The sequence below is a fragment of the Rattus norvegicus genome, chromosome 4 (genome assembly GCF_036323735.1).
Source record: "Rattus norvegicus strain BN/NHsdMcwi chromosome 4, GRCr8, whole genome shotgun sequence".
NCBI lineage: Eukaryota > Metazoa > Chordata > Mammalia > Rodentia > Muridae > Rattus > Rattus norvegicus.
The window spans coordinates 146,062,250-146,082,924 of NC_086022.1; the positions used below are offsets into that span (position 1 = coordinate 146,062,250).

Below are 20,675 nucleotides of genomic sequence, written 5' to 3' on the forward strand. Positions count from 1 at the left end.
TGAAGAACTATTTCGAAAGGTTCAAGGTGTGCTTTCTGACATTTAGATGGGTTGTCAAAAACTGCAACCATTGCACTGGGGTCAGTGGCCCCTATGGAAGAGTTAGCACAAGGATTGAAGAAGTTGAATGGAATGGCAATCCCATAGGAAGACTAAAAGTGTCAACTAACCTGGACCCCTGGAAGCTCACAGGGACTAAGCCACCAACCAAAGAGCTTCATTGGCTTGTACGTGGCCCCCAGCACATCTGTAGCATAGGACTGTCTTGTCTGGCCTTAGTGGGAGAGGATGCACCTAATCCGGTAGAGATCTGATACCCTTGGGAAGGGGGATGCCTGAGGGATAAGGGTAGCAGGAACCTGGGGGATAAGCTTAGAGGCAATGGGAAGGCAGTATAGGGCAAAGAACTCTTCAAGGGGAACTGGAAGGAGCAACATTTGGAACATTAACAGAATTTTTTTAAAAAGGAAAGGGAAAGCTGTATGAGTACCAGCATGCATTTTTCTGTGTTTCCAGAAAATTAATGAATTGGAATCAAGTGCCTCACACTCCTTGCACCATATCTTCTCAATAATGATAGACTGTACCCTTTAACCATGAGCGAAAACAAACTCTTCTTTCCTTAAATTGTTTTGTAAGGAATTTTGTCATAGCAACTAGAAAAATAACTAACCTGTGTGTCATCTCACATTATGACATATGAAAGGGTGGTATTGTGAACACCAGTTAGCAAACAAGGTATGTGAGAATCACAACTTGATAATTAACTATGCTAATGTTCAATGTATAGGGACATGCTTACCTGTATTGAATTTTTTATTTAATTTCATGTGTATAGTGTTTTGCCTACATTTACATATGTAAACCATATAAGTGCCTGGTACCCAGAAGGGTCAAAAAAGAAAAGGCACTATATCTCCTAAAACTGAAATTGCAGATGTTTGTGAACCATTATGTGGTTGCTGAGAAGAAGACTTGGGTCTTTTATAAGACCATCAAATGTTCTTTATTTCAGAGCCATCTTTCCTGTCTAGTCATTTGGACTGTTAAAACTAGTTTCTTTAGGCTATGGCTATTAGTTACTCTTTTGTGGGTATAATCAAACACCTGGACACTATGCTGAATGACAGCAGGAAGGCATGGCAGCTGGAAGAGCACAAGATCACACCACAAACCACAAGCAATAAGTGGGGAATAAAGTAAGAATGGGGTATTGCTTTTGAACTGTTAAAGCTCACCCCAGTGACACATGCTGCTCCCTGCCAGACCATACCTTCTAAATCTCCCCAAGCATCAATACTAAGTAGGTACCGTATGTGAAACTCCCAACATGGCTACTTCATGATATAGATAATGTATTTACTATAGATATGAGGCAAAGTATAGAGAAAAAGAAGCAGACCAAACATGGCCAGCAGATTGGAAATGGCCTGTACTAGGAGAGAATAGCAGAGATTGCAAGACAATAGAGTATAGGAAGGGAGTTTAAAGGAATAAGAGAGAGTAAATGGGAGTAACATCTTTCTAATATAGAGATAGAGATAGAGATTTAGAAGTAAACCATATGATCTTTGATTTGCTAATAGGCTCCATAGCTGACCATATATCCCATCTCCTAATGGTAAGGCAAAGATGATGGCCCATTTTTTCAGATGGGAGCTGATTTCATAAGTGCCTGAGGAGTATTGGCTCTTCTCTCTTCTCTCTCTCTCTCTCTCTCTCTCTCTCTCTCTCTCTCTCTCCTCTTTATCTCTATCTCTATGTCTATCTCTCTCTCCTTTCCCTTTCAGATAGAAGATAGATAGATAGATAGATAGATAGATACATACATACATACATACATACATACATACATACATACATACATAGGTAGATAGGTAGATAGATAGATGTATAAGAAGGGTAAATAACTGGAGCAATCATGAGTTGTAGGGGGGTTGGGATAGAGGAGGAGGTGACAAGGGCTAAGATTTATAGACTTTGAAATGTATAAACAGATACTTGTAAGACTGAGGGAACCTGGAGGCCAGCATTTTCTTTGATATAGTAATAGACTCCAAAGGTAGCTTATGTCCCTTCTGCTTGAGGTAAGGGAAATGTCTCTCTTTGACAGGTGATAGTCTCACAAGTTCCTGAAAAATTCTGGCTTCCTATAGTACACAGTGAGCACCTTTTCAGATATATGAACTGCCTTTTCGAGTTTGGAAAATTGGTGTTCCCTTTGGACCCAATAGGAACCAAGAATTTACACATCTAAAACTATTGTGGACATTCTCGTTAGAACCAATACCCTGGAAAACTGTCTCAAAGACTTTGTGCTCAATAGTCTACATTCCTTTCTTTTATTTTCCTTTTTAAAAGGAACTTAAATTAACTTCTGGATCCCTCTCTTCTAAGATCTAGATGTTGGCGTCCTATTTATTTGTTGCTGAACCGTGAACCAGTTAACTGTTGGTCTGTTTCCCCACTTAGATACAGGAAGCAACATATAAGTTCCTTTAGGAAAGCCCTTATGTAGACTTTCTGTTTTGATTCCAGAATCAACCTGGAACTGCTAGTTTAAGACAGAATTAATACCTTAATTCTAAATGCATCCATGCCTCTCTCCAACAATTTCCTTTGAAGTTTGACATATATATTATTCAACAAGAAGGTAATATATATATATATATATATGAAGGAGAGATAATATATAGTCATATATTTTATGGTATTTTATATATATAGTCATATGTGTGTGTTATACACACACACATATACACACATATTATACACAGACCCTGCCTCAAAATACATTAATGTCATCATGATATCCCATGCCTTCCAAAACCAAGAAAAACCAACCAGAGATCACAGAATGCACTCTAAGAGAAATAAATTATCACTGCTAATCCCTGGAGAAAGAAAAATAAATTCCCAAACCCGTGTCCTCTATCATCCTAGATCCACGAAACCCAACTATCCCCACAATAAAGAAGGTCATAAGACATGACATCATAACTTGGCTCCCAGAGGATAGTGGTAAGGGAAGGAGGCAGCATGGTGCTGTGATCTGCTGGGAGAGAAACGTGGAAATGAGCCCTTACGGACCTGTTTATGACTGAGTGATCAGCCTCTGCATTTAGCCTCTGCAGGTGGTAATCTTCCTCAGTCTGACCCCAATTTTCCTTTCTGTGTCCAAAGCCTCCTGCTGTTTAGGAATACATGGAAAACAGAATTTATCACACCTAGTGCTTGCATCTGTAAGTTATTTTCTTATGGCATAGCCTCAGGAACGATGTGTAGGTTGTTTAAATATCAGTTCTTTATTCCAAGCCCTCATAAACATGTTTAAGGACCTATTGGAATATTCCAGCTCTGTGATCCTCTTCCCTTAATTTAACCTTACTGCAAAAATACTTGGTCCATACAACAGCCATCATTGGCTCCTTTCTTCCTTTTTCAGTTGCCCTTGCCTGAGTGAACCACAGTTGAGTTTTAAGTCATCACAATGCAGTTAGGCCTGTCAGATCCAATATCTAAACTCTTGATGGACTTCATTAATGCCATACAGTATGCATGACTCTGGAGACAAGCTTCTAATGTCTTGTTACAGCCTTTGCCAAATTGTTCGTCCTCAATAAAGCCCTCGGTATGTATCCATGTAATTCATGAGATTTTCAGAATGAGGAAAGACATGTATAAATGTGAGCATCTAACAGAAGTGGCAGGAAAAAAAACTTAGAATCTTTGCTCATAATGACAGATACGGGGCTGCAACTCTGTTCTTATCATAAAAGGACCTCTTTTCATCTAAAGAAGTAATTCTCAGCTGCGCTACTGACTAAATCAAATTGGAAGACATTTGAAGTATTAAACTCTGAAAGTAATTTTAAAAGTCTGAGGCAAGAAAAGGTTCTGGATTCCAGGTGTGTGCTCTGGAGGTGACCTCAGTCACAGACTAAAAATGTTGTTTGTATTCTTCATGTATGCTACTATTTCTTTAGCATTTGGTCCTGCAGACTTACAGTTAATATGTGATGGAAATTTGCTACACAGATATTTGGTGACATTCTTGACAAAAGACAGTAAATGGGCATGAAGAAACAAGTATGCACACATATCTCTTAAAATTAGCTTGGAGCTTCATCTTTTTCCTCTGGTGACCATGTCAAGGTTCACAGCTTCATGATGGCTTTGTTCTTCATGAGCTTTACCCTGATCTATCCCTGGTCTTTGAATGGCTGTAATTATTTTTCTGTTTCTCAGAAAGCAGCTTTTGTCTTTTTTTTTCTTTTTTTTTTTAAAACGAAATATCAACATATTTATTAGGCTGCTCGACAGTGAACATGTAATCACTTTCTTCATGGAGGGAGAATACACCTGACCATGTTGCGGGAGGAGGAGGATGAGGGCTCCACAAGAAATCCCCCTGTACCAAGGAGAGGATGTTTCCTGCTAGCACTGTCTCTGCTGTACGCTCCAGCCAAACAGCCATGATTTCCCCAGAATCCCTTTGAGCTGTTATTGCCTCAGATATGGGAGAATATAAGGTTACACACGTCAAAAACACATAGGACATTAATAAATGGCACCTGGACAGTAGGCCTAACATTATCAATTTTTTTCAAATGATAAGGGGTGGGAGGGACTGCTACCCAAAGAAAGTTCCTCAGTCACAGTAGCATTTAAGAGAGATCTTACATCAAAAGCACAAGGGACCAGTAAATATCTACTATCCCTGGCGTAAGTTTCTCCTGGTTCTTCTTATTGCTAAATGGTGACATTCTGCCTTTCACCTGTCTTAGCTATCATTTCAATTAAAAAGGGAAACTAAAAAATAGTAGAACAGGACAAGGAGATGGTGAAAAACAACCCTGTTCAGACAAAGATAAAAATACAAAATCAGATGTAGCACAATATAATAGAAACTGGCTGAAAACAGTACACGCTAACAGACATGATACACAAACTCAGGGTGTGAGGAGACAGGAGAGGGCAGAGGCCACGGCCTACACCAGGAGCCGCTCAATAGACTGCTGAATGGATTGGATCTGCTGCTTTAGTTGAGAGCCTTCTTTGATGGTTACAGAACAGGCGATGACCGGCCTGGAGACTCCACAGGCCCGTCCTAAAGCCTGCTTGGAGCGTACAAATACATAGGGGACATTCTTGTCTTCACACAGCAGAGGGAGGTGCAGGATGATCTCCAAGGGCTCAGCGTCTGCTGCTACACAACTACTGAACAAGGTCCAGCAGCTTCTTGGTGAGGTGGGCATCTGCGAGGGGATAGGCCTTTGGGTTCACATCAGCCTCCGTCATGGCTGCGGTGCGCAGGCCTCACCGAGACTTCACAGCAGCCCACCTCAGACAGACAGAAACTTCGCGCAGAAAAAGCAGCCAGCTTTTGTCTTCATAGTCACTAATCTTGTCCATTGACACAGTGTAGCCAACAGAGCTTCCTCTCCATATTAACTCAACTGACAGAGAATGGATTACTGGAGAAACACTGAGATAGATGGCGTATCACAACAGAGAATGTAAGGATTTCAGGGATCCCCTGTGCAGAAGCAGTGTCACCAGAGGAAGGGTATCTGGAATTCAGTACAAAAGTATTAGAAATAAGGTCTAAGCTTTTCAGAGTGGGGTCCACCATTTCATTTAAAACAAAAACAATTAATCGGCACCCTCTCCCCGGATTGTAGAGGGAAACAATAAGGAAAGTGAATATCTGCTAAAATTCACATAGCAATGATAGCAGTTGATTGAAGATAGAATAAGGAGATAGATCTGAGAGATGGGAAATAGAATTAACAAATTTGCTATGGAGTAGTGTTGGAGAAAGAAAAAAGTCAGAGGCTTGAGTAAATAAATGTTTTCTTACCTTTTTATTTTATATTTTTTCAGTGTCTCATGCAACTCAGGGTGGATTGAAGATTAGTATGTAACAAGGTAGCCTCTATCTCCAGAGTGCTGGGATTACAGATATGCGTAGCAATGCGTGGTTTATGTAGCTCTGGGGATTGAACCTAGGGCTTTGTGCATGGTCAGACAGTACTACACCAACTGAATGGCAACCCCTCCCCCAATCCTACCCCACAATGGCATCTGCTTTTGCTTTTTAACAAGATTGGACTTGAGGATAGTAGGAAGCAGACAGGGTAAACATGTCCAAAACCACTTGAAATCTCACCTACTTCCAAAACTAGTATTACATATATTACTGGTTTATTAAGCCCTATGAAAGGGCTTAATTTCAACAAGAGCAGAATTATTAGCCTCCTAGTCCTCCCAGTCAGTTCATAGTAATGGCTTCATAACCAAGCTAGAAATAAACTGGAGCATTACATATTCCCGGAAACTTTAGAGTCATGTGTTGTCTTTCTCTCCACTGAGGATGTTTCAGATACTAACAAAGGATAGAAGAAAAGAAGGCCTGCACTTACTTCTCTTTTGTAGCTCTGTCTTTACGTCATTAGCAACATTTAGACAGAAAGCATAGAAATATTTAAGTGAGAAATAGAAGAAAGTTCCTCAATAGTCAAGACAAAGCTAGATGGAGGGAGGCACTAGATTGTAAGAAGAGGTCAGATCCCTCAGGGCCTACTTTTGTGCAGATATCAAAGGATCTTTAGATTCAGCCAGACCAAGCTGTTTGTCAGAGAGTGAACTGTATATAAACCAAGCCTTTCAGAAGGCATGCTGTCTTTCAAGGTGCAAGAAAAAAAAATCAATGTGTTAGGATTTGACAAAACTCAGAATTTGGGATAGAGTTTGCATTGTTCCCTTGGACAAATGGATTCAGTCAGGGAATATCTCTTTTTCTTCAGGCCAGTGTGACTATAATTCAGTCAGTGGGAACAAGGATTTCTGCTAACACATCAAACCAAAGTAAGAATCAATGTTCTTAATCCCTAGGCCATTCCATTTGACTCAACACCTGCAAGCTCACTCATAAGGAAAATGTCTGCCTGGGATGATATTAAGAGTTCTTACAATTAACTCTGTGATACATTAGGCCAAGACAGCACATATAAACCACCTTGCTCAAGTTTTTTTTATTATTATTAACTTGAGTATTTCTTATATACATTTCGAGTGTTATTCCCTTTCCCGGTTTCCGGGCAAACATCCCCCTGCCCCCTCCCCTTCCTTATGGGTGTTCCCCTCCCAACCCTCCCCCCATTGCCGCCCTCCCCCCCACAGTCTAGTTCACTGGGGGTTCAGTCTTACTTGCTCAAGTATTTAAATGTATGTCTCCAGCCTTCTTGTTGGTTGTGCATACAAGAATCAAATATGCATGTACACTTGCTTATCATAAACTAGTCCTTGTTTTCATGAACGAAGGCCTGTGTTTTGTACCAGTACATGTGTTTAGACCCAGTTTGTCTTTGGAGATTGACATTTAGGTGGGAAAGTGCGTTGACAAAAACAGACCACTTGTCATCTGGCTCTGTAATGATCACAACGTAATAGGATACATCATTTCCCATGCAAATCTCTTTTTATACAGGCTTGGAAAAACAGGGGGAGCGTAAAGTGTGTGTGTATGTGTGGTGGGGACGCTCCTGTAACCAGGAGAGATGTTTGCAGCTAGCGTGAATTCTTTAATAACTGCTAATTTCATAGTTGTGATCATAGATTGATATTTTTATAATTACAGCATACCATTATTGAGTCTTCAAATGGAAAATTTGAGGACTTAATTATAGGGTGGGTTGTTTGTTTTTATATCCTTCCCTACATTATTTGGTGTTGAAGGTTCCTGCCTGGATATCAAGTTTGAAAGAAAATAAAAGATTTGATGCTATTTGGAGGCCCACAGTATTAACTGACATGGGCCTTTCTCAAGGCATTGGTGCAGATATAATCCAGGGACGAATTCCTGCTGCAGCTTTGTGGTTTAGAATAAAAATGTGACTTTTCTGAACCCCTGTTTTTAACCTTCTCCTAAGTTGGTGATGATAACAGTGCCAGGTATATATCTGACCTGTTGTCAAAGGGTCATGTAGGATATTGTGTAGAACACATCTATCCTACCCCAGGTCAAATGGCAATTTCTGAGGAATTCCTGATGGTAGACTTTTCACCTGGGAGGAGGAAGCATACTGTTATTTGGTGAGGCTATGGTCCTAATTCAGTTTCTGATATGTAAATTAATAATTATAGCCATCATCTATGAAGTCTTGCATTCATTTCTATGAGTAAGCAGAAACTGCTTGCTAGGAGCACAATAAGAGCATTCAAAGTCCTTAATAATAATGTCCTCAAAATCTGAAACTAAACAATGTCAGAGGACTCTTAAAACATAATGGAAAAGGCATTCATGGAAATCCACGCTGATCCTACCCCTTGGCACTAGTAGTTTATAATTTCCTTTCTTTAAAGGGAAGTAGAAGTCAGGGTACAAGGGGGAAAAAGTCAGCTTGGGGATCATTCAACATACAAAGCTTAAATGGGACACCATCTTCACGAAACTCCTAAGAAATGTCAACATACCTCTCAGTTCAGGTCCCAAAAATATTTCCTCTTCCTTTCTGGAATATCACTTAAGATCATAAGATCAGAGATCTAACCATGCCCTTATACCCAGTAAATAAATAATAAAAAAAAAATAAAGTAAAATAAAATAAAATAAAATAAATTCTAGGGTTAAAACAAGTAGGAGGGAAGGTAGGCTAACTTTGGATCCTTCTTAAATAAAATAAGTCATTACTACATCCCTTTTCAAGTGCATCATGGAGGCTTCACTCCTCAATAACCATCTGAGCTGGCTATGAACTGCCAAATTGTTTGTCTGAGGCAGCCGCCTCTGTTACTGCAGAGTTGTGAGGGTTGGTGGTTATTTATAGGCTCCTTAATACCTATTTGGCAGGGCCTGAGGAGTATGTTTCTAGAACTCAGGGAAACTGGCCAGACTCCTGATCTGTAAACAAGGAGGCTGGTGGCAGAGGGAAAAGGGCTGAGAGTGATTTACATCTCATTAGAGCTCTATAGGAAGGAGTCCTCAGAGCTGGCTCTGTGAGGAATGCTGTGCTCTGTTGTTTGCTTCCAGGAAGAACATTTCAACTCAATCCCAACACAGAGGCCAAAGACAGGCTCACCTCCAAACTGCTGAGATAATGAATACCTGGGACCTTGGAGGTTTAAGACAATACAGTCTCATCCATCATTCTGCAGAAGAAATAGCAATGCGGAGACAGGAGTGTGGTCACAGGGCAAGGAGGATGAACAGAATGTGACACCAGAGTTGAAAGGAGAAGCAGTATTCCAGCAGGAAGAATTTGGAGGGAGGGCAAAGTGGAATTCCTCCCTTGCTTCAGACATGCATTTCTGCAGTGTTCCCAGGTGTACGCCCTCCCAGACCCTGCAGGATTGGCCCTGTATCAAAAGAAGGGCTAGGGCGGGAGCTTCAGTCAGTGATAGCAAATGACTTTTTCTGAATATCACGGGAACAATTTTACCTCAAATGACTGCACAGCGCAGCACACTGACACATATTTGAGAGTGAAGGGAATATAGTAGTAAGTAAATACAGGGCAAGACAAAACTTAAGAGAGCCATTATCTTGCATGATGGTTTGAGAAGATATCAGGGAGAACTCTGTGGTGCTCGAAGTACATGCTGCTCAATGAATCATGGCAACAATCAGGAAGCAGAGGGAGCAACTAGGCCTATAGTGAGGTCAGATTGTAAGCCTCAAGGCCAACCTCTCAGACACCTAGTACCTCCAGCTCGTCCCAGTTCTTCAAAGGTCCACAATCTCCCAAAAGAGCTCCTCCATCTGGCTACCGAATATTCAAACATGTCACCCAGGGAGGGGCATCTCATTTTCAAGTAGTAATACTTGTCCAAAATTACAGTTTGCCTTTTAAGGCTCACTGGCAGGGAAATGATTTTGTGATGAATGAAGCTGATGGGAGACTTCTGGGTACTATAGGTCATATTAATGAAAAGACTCAAGTCCATGCAACTTAATAGTTAACTATAAGATTATGGGGAAAAAAAACAAGTCCCATATAACCAGAAATTAGAGTGTCCTTTAAAACCAGCTGTACTACATTGACATTTATTCTCAGTGAGCCCTTTCCATTAAACAGCCTGGGAAAAGTATATAACGTCATGCATGGTCCCATTCTATCCCTACAACAGGACATGGAGCTCTTCACATATTAGACATGCTTTTGATTTAAGGCTTTTGGCACACTATCTTGTTACCTACTTGGATAACATGCCATATCTACACCACTGCCAAGATTCTCCTCTTCAATAAGGGACTGACCTCTACTAAACAGTCCAAAACATTCCTACTTTTTCCAGAGATTCCTTATCCCTTTTTGAATTCCATAGCATTTGATACTATATCACATTATATATTTACAATATACATACCTTAAACTGTGTTTGTATATGTGTGTGTGTGTGTGTGTGTGTGTGTGTGTGTGTGTGTGTGTGTGTGTGTGTATTATATGGTCACGTTAATATTAAGTAGGCACAGATGCAAAGTCCTGTTCCCAGAGCTAGTGCAGTCAAGTTGCCCCATGATCAAAAGATGGAAACACTTTAACATACTCGTTTTACATGGCTGGCTAATCTCGTCAAACTGAAGTTTTTAACTCCAGGAGCTCAAACTCCTGAGGCAGCAGGATGCCCAGTATGATCGGTGCAGAATGGTAAGTGCATGGCATAAATTCACAATTAGATAGAAAGGATGACGGAACTAAATGAAGCATCCAGGAGACCAGGCCTTTCACAGACCCTGTGGTCCCTGTAATGCTGTGTTGACAGGTGGTTATAGAACTCACTCTACAAAACAGGATACCTGACTCCCCCTAAAAGATTAAGCTATCAGGCCTGGGGAGATGGATCAGTTGCTAAAGTGCTTGTCATGAAAAGTGGGCCAGAATTCAGCCAATAAGTACCTATGTGTAAAGACAGACAAACAGAATGGTGTGTACATAGTTTCCCCAGCACTAGAAAGGAACAGACAAAAAATTACCTCAGACATGCCTATCAGACAGTCTGATCTTATCAGTGAGCAAGGAATTAAATAAAGAGATTCTGTCTCAAAAACTAAAGTGGAAACGTAATGTTGGAAAACACCCTGTGTTGACCTTTGGCATCTGCATATATGACCACATACCTAGGCAAGCATATATGAATATCCATTCCTCCAGACAAAGAAAAAGAAAATGAGGTTAAGGCCCTATGATCAGGGCTCTGTTGCCTTGTCTCCACCATTAAACTATGTGACATAGTTGTCTTCTGCCTTCTTTCATTAGTTTCCAGGAAACCCAGAATCCTATCCCTCCCAAGGCTCAGCTTATAGTCACCATCCCTTAGCTTCCTCATCAAAGCATGTCCAGCTTCTACCAGATTCCTTTCTTCTGTCCTTTTTCTCTCAGTTCATAGAGTTTAGTGATAAATTTCTTAAAGGATCTTCAAAAAAGACCTTTGTGTAAGTAGGGAGATACATAATTAAGCTAAAGATAATGGAGACTGTGAAAGTGTCATGGAACTTGACCTTCCCCATGTCCCTTCGCACAACTTGCCGACTCGACATAGTGACAACAGGGACAGTGTACACAGCCTCATCTATCACTCCCACATCTGTTAGGTGACACCGTTCGCCCTCTGCTACCCATGTAATTAAGGCATCAGGGACTCCAGTCTCTGTTTCTCACTTACTCTGTCTTTTCTGTATGAATGAATGGCCCCAGGAACTTCTTTAAAATTAATAAAGCATCCAAAGGAAGAAAGCAGAAGCTGTCTCTTCTCAATGAGTAACTAATGCTGTGCTGTTTCCTAAAGAATGCTTCTATTTTCTTGTCTGGCTTTGTTTCCAGTTCAAACAAAAGAGGCTGAGAGGTGAGATTAGAACAGAGCAGCCCTGGGCTTCATTCTCAGCTCCTCTACTAAGCACAGGAATTTTGTTTGCCTTCTAAGCTTCTCTCTCTCTCTCTCTCTCTCTCTCTCTCTCTCTCTCTGTCTCTTTCTCTTTGTGTGTGTCTGTGTGTGTTCCTTGTTGAAGGGTACATATATGTATACATGTGTGGAAATCAGAGGAGAACCTTAGATATCTTCCTCAGTTATCTATCTTGCTTTTTGTGGCAGCTCCTACCTAGTGTTCAGTGATTCTCCTAGGCTGCCTGACCAGCAGGGATGCTCCTGGCTGGATCTCCTGTTGCTGAGATTACATGTCCACACTGCCATTCTGGCTTTGTTTCTCTTTTGAAGGTAAAGCGATGCTCGTGGAGACCCAGAGACAAAAGCAAGAAGAGTACACTTATATGTAGGTACACATGTATGTGTGTACAATTTGTGCAGAGGCTATCATGTCTCAGAAGCCATTTGTTCAGTTTTTAAACAGGGACAGAATCTCCCACTGGGGTCTAGAGCTTGGTGATTAAATTAGACCAAGCTCTAGAGCTTACTGCAAACCCAGCTTCTGTCATGTGGATTGTGGTACTCATCCTTTCTCAACAGTCACTGTCCCAACAGAATGGGCTCCCTAGCTCTAATCAGTGGGTTTTATCTCTTTAAATGGTAGATAAATATCTTGTCAATGAAAGGAAAAGTAAGACTGGTGCCCTTAACAATAGTTTCTTTAAGTTAGCTGCTGGTAGGGCCTCTCAGAAGACAGCCATGCTAGGCACCTGTCTGTAAGCACATCATAGCATCAGTAATAGTGTCAGGCCTTGGTGACCCCCCATTCCCCTTGATATGGAACAAAAACCAAACCAAACTAAACCAAACCAAACAAACAAACAAAAATATAGTTTCTCTCCAGAGCAATATCCAAAAATATTAAATGGAAAATTCCAGAAATGTTACATAGGTTTCAAATTGCCTGTATTCTGGTCAATATGATGAACTTTTGTCATATCCCACTTAGTCTTCCTGAGACATGTATTATTCCTTTGACTAGTTTTCTCATTCACATGCTAACCGTATATCAATCAACTCACAGGTGTCTCATGGATCAGACGAGCTATATTCTCACAGTAACCTTTATGGTACTCAGTAAGAGCTCCAAAGCACAAGGGAAGGATGTTGGGAGTTTTATTACAATGCATAGATGGGGCCATTGTGCTTTATTACTGGTTACTGCCATCATTTGTCTCTTATTATACCTTTGTTATAAATTGAATGTGAATATGGATATATAAATATTGTGAAAAAGAATAATGCTTATGCAGATAGTTTGGTTCTGTTTTGAAGCATGTGCGAGGATGAAGGTACAAGGGGATGTCTTACATTAGGGTAGAATTAATTTGCCAAGCAAAATACTGGTTCCTAATGTAAATGATAATACACAATCACTTTGTACTTTCATAAAGTACTGTCCCTAACAGAAAAATAACCCCATACCATATCCTACACGTGTTTTGCCATTTGGCTCACCATGAGACTGCAACATACTAATGGAAACTTAGCTGCTCATCTGGCCTTTCTCTTGCATTTCCTTTTAGTACCAAGCAACTGGAAATCGGCAAAGGTACCTAACATCACTCCTAACCTCACTTCTGTCCTATTTTTCCCTACAGCTCTGTGAATTGATCCATTTGAACAAAGCAAAATGGCTAGATTTATAGCATGAGTCCAGGTTAAGCCTGATTGTAACCCTCTAACCACACAGACAATCAGGCAAGATATTTGAAAACCAAACAAAAATCAAGCAAAAATCTACCAAAGAACAAAACAACAACAACAACAACAAAAACATAAACATTTACCAAAGTGATGCACTAGTGTTAAAATTTCACACACACACATACACACACACACACAAAGAAAAGAAAGAAAAGAAAGAAGGAAAGAAAGAAAAGAGAGAGAAAGAGAAAGAGAAAGAGAAAGAGAAAGAGAAAGAGAAAGAGAAAGAGAAAGAGAAAGAGAAAGAGAGAAAGAGAAAGAAAGAAAAAGTTTCTGTCACTTTCTTGGCAGAGGCCTAAATGAGATTTTTTATTAAATGTGAGACAGAGTTGGGACTTTTGAAAGACAATCCCACCTATCTCTCCAATTTCTCTAATGAGTCACTCCTGTTCTTTGTTACATTTTGCTTTCCAATTCATACAAATGAATTTCTCAGACCCAGGTCTGCATAGTCTTATTGAAACCTAGGCCTTGTTAAAGCATGATTCTGTAATAACTGAGGGCCTGGACCCCAACAGACTGAATTGGTTGTTCTCTTTTGTGATTCTAATCTGTTGAGAGCAGCAGGAATGAGAGCATAGGAGCAGGCTGGGACAGCTGACTGAAAGACAAGGATACACCTAGAAAAGCACAACTTGGAGTCATCCACCACCTTTTGTTCTTAAAGTCTCTCTACCTCTTCTTCCTCATATTCCTGAGCCTTTCCGGGAGGGGTCAGAGGAATTTTTATTGGCAACTGAGTACTGCAAAGTCAAGCTCTCACTCTCTGCACATTGTTTAGTTGTGTGTCTCTGTTTTAACTTCCATCTATTGTAAGAAGCTTCTCTGATGAGAGTTGACTGATGCACTGATCTGTGGGTCTAGCCATATATTTTATTAGGAGTCATTATACTGCTCTGTTCCTTCAGCAGAATGACAGTATAGGCCTTCCCCTAGGCCCATGACCCTACTAGTTTTAAGTTCTTGGTCACTTGAGCAGTATTAGGTATAGGTTCTATCTCATGGAGTGGTCTTTAAACCCGAACAAAATGTGATTGATTACTCCAACCAAATTTGCACCATGATTGCTCCAGTATACCTACCTTGTAGGCAGGATTTTATTGTTCCTTGCAGGGTTCGTAGCTTAATGAGATGGGTGATCACCTTTCTCCTTAAGTAGTATGTATAATGCCTTCCAACACTATGGATGTAAATCAGTAGAAGTGATACTTCTAGCTCAGTGCCAGCTCAATGACTTAATAATAATCAAGGAAAAATCTACCAAACAACAAAACAACAACAAAAACAAAAACATCTACAAAAGTGATACACTAGTGTTAAAATTTCATACACACACACACACACACACACACACACACACACACACACACAAGAAAAGAAAAGAAAGAAAAGAAATGTTAATGTTATCCTGCTAATAATGACTTAAGTGTGTGATGTCTTCAGCAATCCGGTCTTACCTTCAGGTTGTGAAGAATAACAAGCAGCACTGGAAATGGCCTATAATGTACTTTAGGGATGGAGGAAAGTGTCTATTGAACTCAGTCCTGGTACTGGAGCTTTTATTTAGTAACATATAGCACATGGTGCCTAGGAGGGCTATTGTCTCTCTCCTGCATTACTGCAGTAATTCCACTTAAACTCATATATGCTTTAGGAAGCTTCAATAGTATTAGGATTCCATGAGACTTTTCAAAAGACTTTGGTATTAGGTATGCCTCTCCATATTCCCTCTTCTACTCTGCTCTCACCACCTAATCCTCTTCTTCTGATGTTCCCTTGATCCTTTTACAACAATACACTCTATTTCCCCTTCCTTAGCCGATTCCCCTCTACCTTCCCCACAAAATTGAAATTTTTAAAATGAAATTGTGAAGATTACTAAAAATACAACGTTCTAGTCTCACTTCAGAGCATCCAAATAAAAATGAGGATAGGTATGAATTTCCGTTTTTTATGAGACTCGATTAACTTTTATACGTGTCAGGCATACATGTACTGGTGAACCAAGTGTTTTGTGTTATTAATTGGGAAAGACACCCATCACCAAACATCCTATATTCCTGACAGAAGCTCTGTTCCAGACTAAACTCAAGTGTGATTAAACTGCTCTTGGGCTCACTATGCAGTGCAAATACCAATTGCACAACACAATGACAATTTGTGTAATGGTGAAGCTTCCATTGACAATAGTCATCTCTAGGTAGCCACATTCAGCTTGAGATTCAACTCTGAACCCAAGTTAAGAATTATAACTCCCTTCTCTTTCAGATGAATGAACAGAGAGTTTATGCATAATTACAGTTCTGAGATAACGTCCAAAAATGCCAATTAAAAAGAAAGTTTGATTGTACTGGGAATATCTTTATTCTAATATTCAAATATTCAAGATATCTACCTTTTGATGTGGGCACTATTTGATTCCTTGTACTGACTGGCTTTTTGGTTTAAGAAAACACTTAAATTTTAGGGACAGCACTGGGAAAGGCAGTTACTCAGTAGGTGGAACCTAGGAGTAAGACTCTCTCCTATTATCAATTCAGGATAGTTTTGTTAATGACCAGGTTTGTTACATACCAAGGACTTTGTAGCAAGAATGTCATCATAAACTTCCGGCTTCTAACAATAGAACCAACTTGTCACTCTGAATAAAAAGCTTCTCCCTGGCTATTCTGAATATGCAGAAACATTCAAAACTAAAAGTGTTTACTTTTATAATTTCTTATTTTGTGTGTGTACTTAAATGTATGTGAAGCCAGAGGTCAGAGGCCAAAGGTCGTCACCAGGTGGTTCCTTTGCCTCCACCTTTTCCTTTTGCTCGAATCAAAGTGTCTCAATGACATTGGAACTCTTAGAGTCAGCTGAACTGGTTGACCAGCAAGCACCAGGGATTCCTCTGTCTCTGTCTCATTAATGATAAGATTGTAAGCGTGTGCCATCATATCTGTGCTCACACATGGGTACTAGGGATTATAGTCAGGATCTCATGATTGCACAACAAATACTTTGTCTTATTAACTCTCAGTTCAGCCTCATTTACATGATTTATTTATTAATAAATTGTGCATGAGAAGGTCCGGGCCCTACCATTAAAGTACTATATGATTATGTAATAATGTTTATATTATATAACAAACCAGGACTTGCCATACATCAGTAGGATAATGACAATCTTATTTTAATGTAATAAAATAAGATTTATAATAAAATAAATATAATAATAAAATAAGAGATATAATATATTTAACAAATCTCACCTTGAGATTGATATGCTATGCTATGATGTAATAGCAAAAGAGAGGCTTTTTAATGAGACCTCAGTACATGGATACGTATCTTTACTTTAAATACTGCTTTGATCTTGTCCAGAATTAGGAACATTGTTTTAGAATATATTCTGAGTTTATAGGTACATGCAATTAAGGATATATTTTCTAGAACATTTTGTAGAAAAGTATGGTGACAGAGAAAAGCAAGCTATGTTTTATGAACCTGTTGGCAGGGAGGTTAAACACCAGCTCTGTGAACACTGACATTCATTTATGTCTGAGTCAAAGTATTTAATGGCTCAATCTAAAAGTATAAATTACTGCCTACTTCAGGAGTGTCACTTGAAACATGAAGTGGTAAGAGTGTGTGTGTGTGTAGAGTGGTTCTAGAAAAACAAAAGAGATAATTTGAGCCTTTTGATGGTGCATTTAAAATATATACAATATCTCTACTCATCAAAAAATGCCATTGCCAAAAATGTCCCTAATTTCGTAGATACTGAGCTATTATGTGGGCTTCCATTGACTCTTGCCACTTGGGTATTCAAAAATAATATTTACTTCAAATAAAATGCAAAGACACTTGAAAATCTACTGTATTTTGTTACATAAATGAATATTAATGAGTTTAGGAATGCCAGAGAAATGGCTAGCTTTGTTTTGGAAAGTGACTGACAACTACTAGTACACAGTTCAAAACACTCCTGTAGTGTAGGGACATTTTAGAGTTCCCACCATGGTATACCCTACCATGCAAATGAAAACAAAACAGAAGAGACAGAGCAATTACAACTATGAGAAAATAAAAAAAGATATTCAAGAGATGATCATCATCTGGGTCCTCTTATCATGACACTAGGTCCTCTTGTGTGAAACCAGAGGAAATAACATCATCACATAGAAATCCAATGATAATCATGAACAAGGTTAACCTGTGATGAGTTTGTGTTACTGCTTACACAGACCAATTCAAAGAAAAATGAAAGAATTAGAGAAGTCAGGGCATGCTCTTGGAAGAGGAGAAGGAATTTTGTGTGATCTTCATTACCACTGAGGTAGAGATAGTCTCTAATTAAAGAGGCTTTAAGGGGAGAAGTGAGGGGGTAAAAGAACACAGGTGATATAAAAGTGACAGGAATAAGCTGGGGGGGGGAGGCAAGGAGATACAAGGGAGGGAAGGATAGGGAGAGAAGATTAACCCAAACTATGCATTAAAATGTCATAAGGAAACCTACAATTTGTAACTAAGTAATATTCATTTAAGAAAAATATCAAGTCAAAAAGAAAATATAATACTCTGTGTTTTAGATAAGGATACCCTCCTGTTTTTGTCAACCAAAAACACAGTGAATACTCACCACTTTTCTTTTGACCCAAATGTAAGGAGCTTATGTCCCCTTTGAAGAAGCTCCCCTTGCAGAGTAATTGAGGCTGGGAAGGAAGATCAGTCATAAGCTAGTCAAATATAACAATGATAGCAGAGGGAATAACTTTTCTGTCCATAAAGTTAAGTGAATGACATTGGCACTTAGTGTCTGTGGGATAGTCCAGATATGACAGAGTAAGAGCCTGGTCTCAGGACAAGGACCAGGCTGGCAGATGGAGGGAACTCTCTTATGGATCAACTCTTCAACTAAGTGAAGCTCAGAGTACAAGTTCTAGGTTATTCCTATGTGCATACTGGTCCACAACCCATAGAACAGTGACCTTGCCTGTGTAAACTGGGAGGATGAACACAATCTATGATGTTTCTGTATAATTCCCAACTTCATCTGCATCTCGAGGCATTTCTCCCAGTTAAAAGATAAGTGGTTTACCTGAATATATCACTATATAAACACATTGTAAAATCTAGGTGAGGGCTAGGGAGATGAACCAGGAGTTGAGACCACTCACTGCTTTTGTAGGAGATTCAGGTTTGGTTCCTAGCATCCATATTGCAGCCAACAATTCCCTGTAGCTCCACTTTCAGGGCATTTGGCACACTTTCGTACCTTTCTGGGTTCCAGCCCCTCACATGATATCGTACATGGAGGCAAAGACTCATACACATAAAGAATAAATAGTACTGAGGTGTTCAGTGGGTATGTGAAGTACTAAGCTTTGGTGGATGCCTGCAGAAATCTCCTGGACTAAGTTTCATCCTTTCTAATAAAATTCAAGAACCTTCATGTTAGAAGAGGCTACCTCTAAGATATAATACTTGTCTAGCATTTATCAGGGCCTGGGCTTTATCCCTAGCATGAAAATAAAATAGAATAATCAAAACTGAAAACAACAAACCCTATCAACCAAAAAGGAAAGGAACGAAATTTCCCAGGTAATTCTCACATTTTAGTTTTCAAGTGGAGAATCTTCTACAGATACGAGGAAAGGCACAGTTATGTGAAAATTAAACAATGTGTTTTGGAAAAAGAAAAAAAGATTAATGCCATAACCATTCCCGTTTGCCTATGCAGAAGTTCCCAACACTTTCTGTTCCATTCGGTTTATCTTGCCAACTTGATCAATGTGTGACATTTAGTGAAAGCTAGCCCCAGCAAGAGTTCTTAGCAGCAGGGTGTGGGACAGTGACCCACAGTCAATTTTCAGAGAGGCTGAGAGGAGATACAGCAAATAAGCCACGCCATCCGTAGAGAATGCTACACAGCAGCTTCCACAGGAAGGCTTTCTGTCAAGAAATCCATAAATAGCAATAAACAACATAGTATTGTCTGTAGTGTGGTCCATAAAATAGAAAATGCCAAATGAAATCATTGTGCAGCCCCTAGATTGTATTTCACCTGTATTCAATTTTAAGTCTGACCTCTTCCAACAATCCCTATTCCTTCTGGGTTTACATGAATTTCTGCTTTCACAGGAATGGTACACAGTAGGAAAGGCATGAGCACTTTTACAAGGTAAACACTAATGTGGACAGCAGCACAGTGGTGAAAGCATTTGCTAGCACTGTTTTTCAGATCAGGCCTTGCTACGTAGCCCAGAATGGGCTCAATTTCCAAATGCTCCCATATCTCACATGTTAGTTTACAGATACGCCTCACTATACCCAGCTTCTCTTTATGTGTGAATAAAATAAATTTGAAGTTTTATGAAAACTTACCACTCAGATTACTCTTTAAATGGTAAAAACAACTCTGATTTCATTAACCCAACAATTGAAAATACTTATTTCTGGACTGTTCAGATTTTTGCATCCCTGTCTTCATTATCTGCTCTCATTTAAGCTGCAATTTTTTGATTTCTGGAAGCGCTCCACATAGTCAAAAATTAATATTTCTGCTTCCTTATTACCTGAGAGACATCATTTTTAAAATATTTGCTTTACTACAATGAGAGGTTAAGCACAGAGATGAGAGAAGGCCACTGGGTTGAAGGAAGCAGCACAGTGGGCACTGAAGGATACATTTTAATAATATATATATAATTATAGTAATAAATTATTTTATTTTTTTTAAGGTTTTTTTTTTATTAACTTGAGTATTTCTTATATACATTTCGAGTGTTATTCCCTTTCCCGGTTTCCGGGAAAACATCCCCCTCCCCCCTCCCCTTCCTTATGGGTGTTCCCCTCCCAACCCTCCCCCCATTGCCGCCCTCCCCCCATAGACTAGTTCACTGGGGGTTCAGTCTTAGCAGGACCCAGGGCTTCCCCTTCCACTGGTGCTCTTACTAGGATATTCATTGCTACCTATGGGGTCAGAGTCCAGGGTCAGTCCATGTATAGTCTTTAGGTAGTGGCTTAGTCCCTGGAAGCTCTGGTTGCTTGGCATTGTT

The 20,675-nt window shown here is 39.7% G+C and overlaps 1 protein-coding gene and 1 pseudogene across 5 annotated transcripts in view; one reads left to right on the forward strand and one right to left on the reverse strand.

Moving 5' to 3' along the window:
- Positions 1–20,675, forward strand: part of Grm7 (glutamate metabotropic receptor 7) — an 882,386-nt gene that overhangs the window by 775,536 nt on the left and 86,175 nt on the right.
- Positions 4,257–5,316, reverse strand: Snu13-ps2 (small nuclear ribonucleoprotein 13, pseudogene 2; annotated as a pseudogene).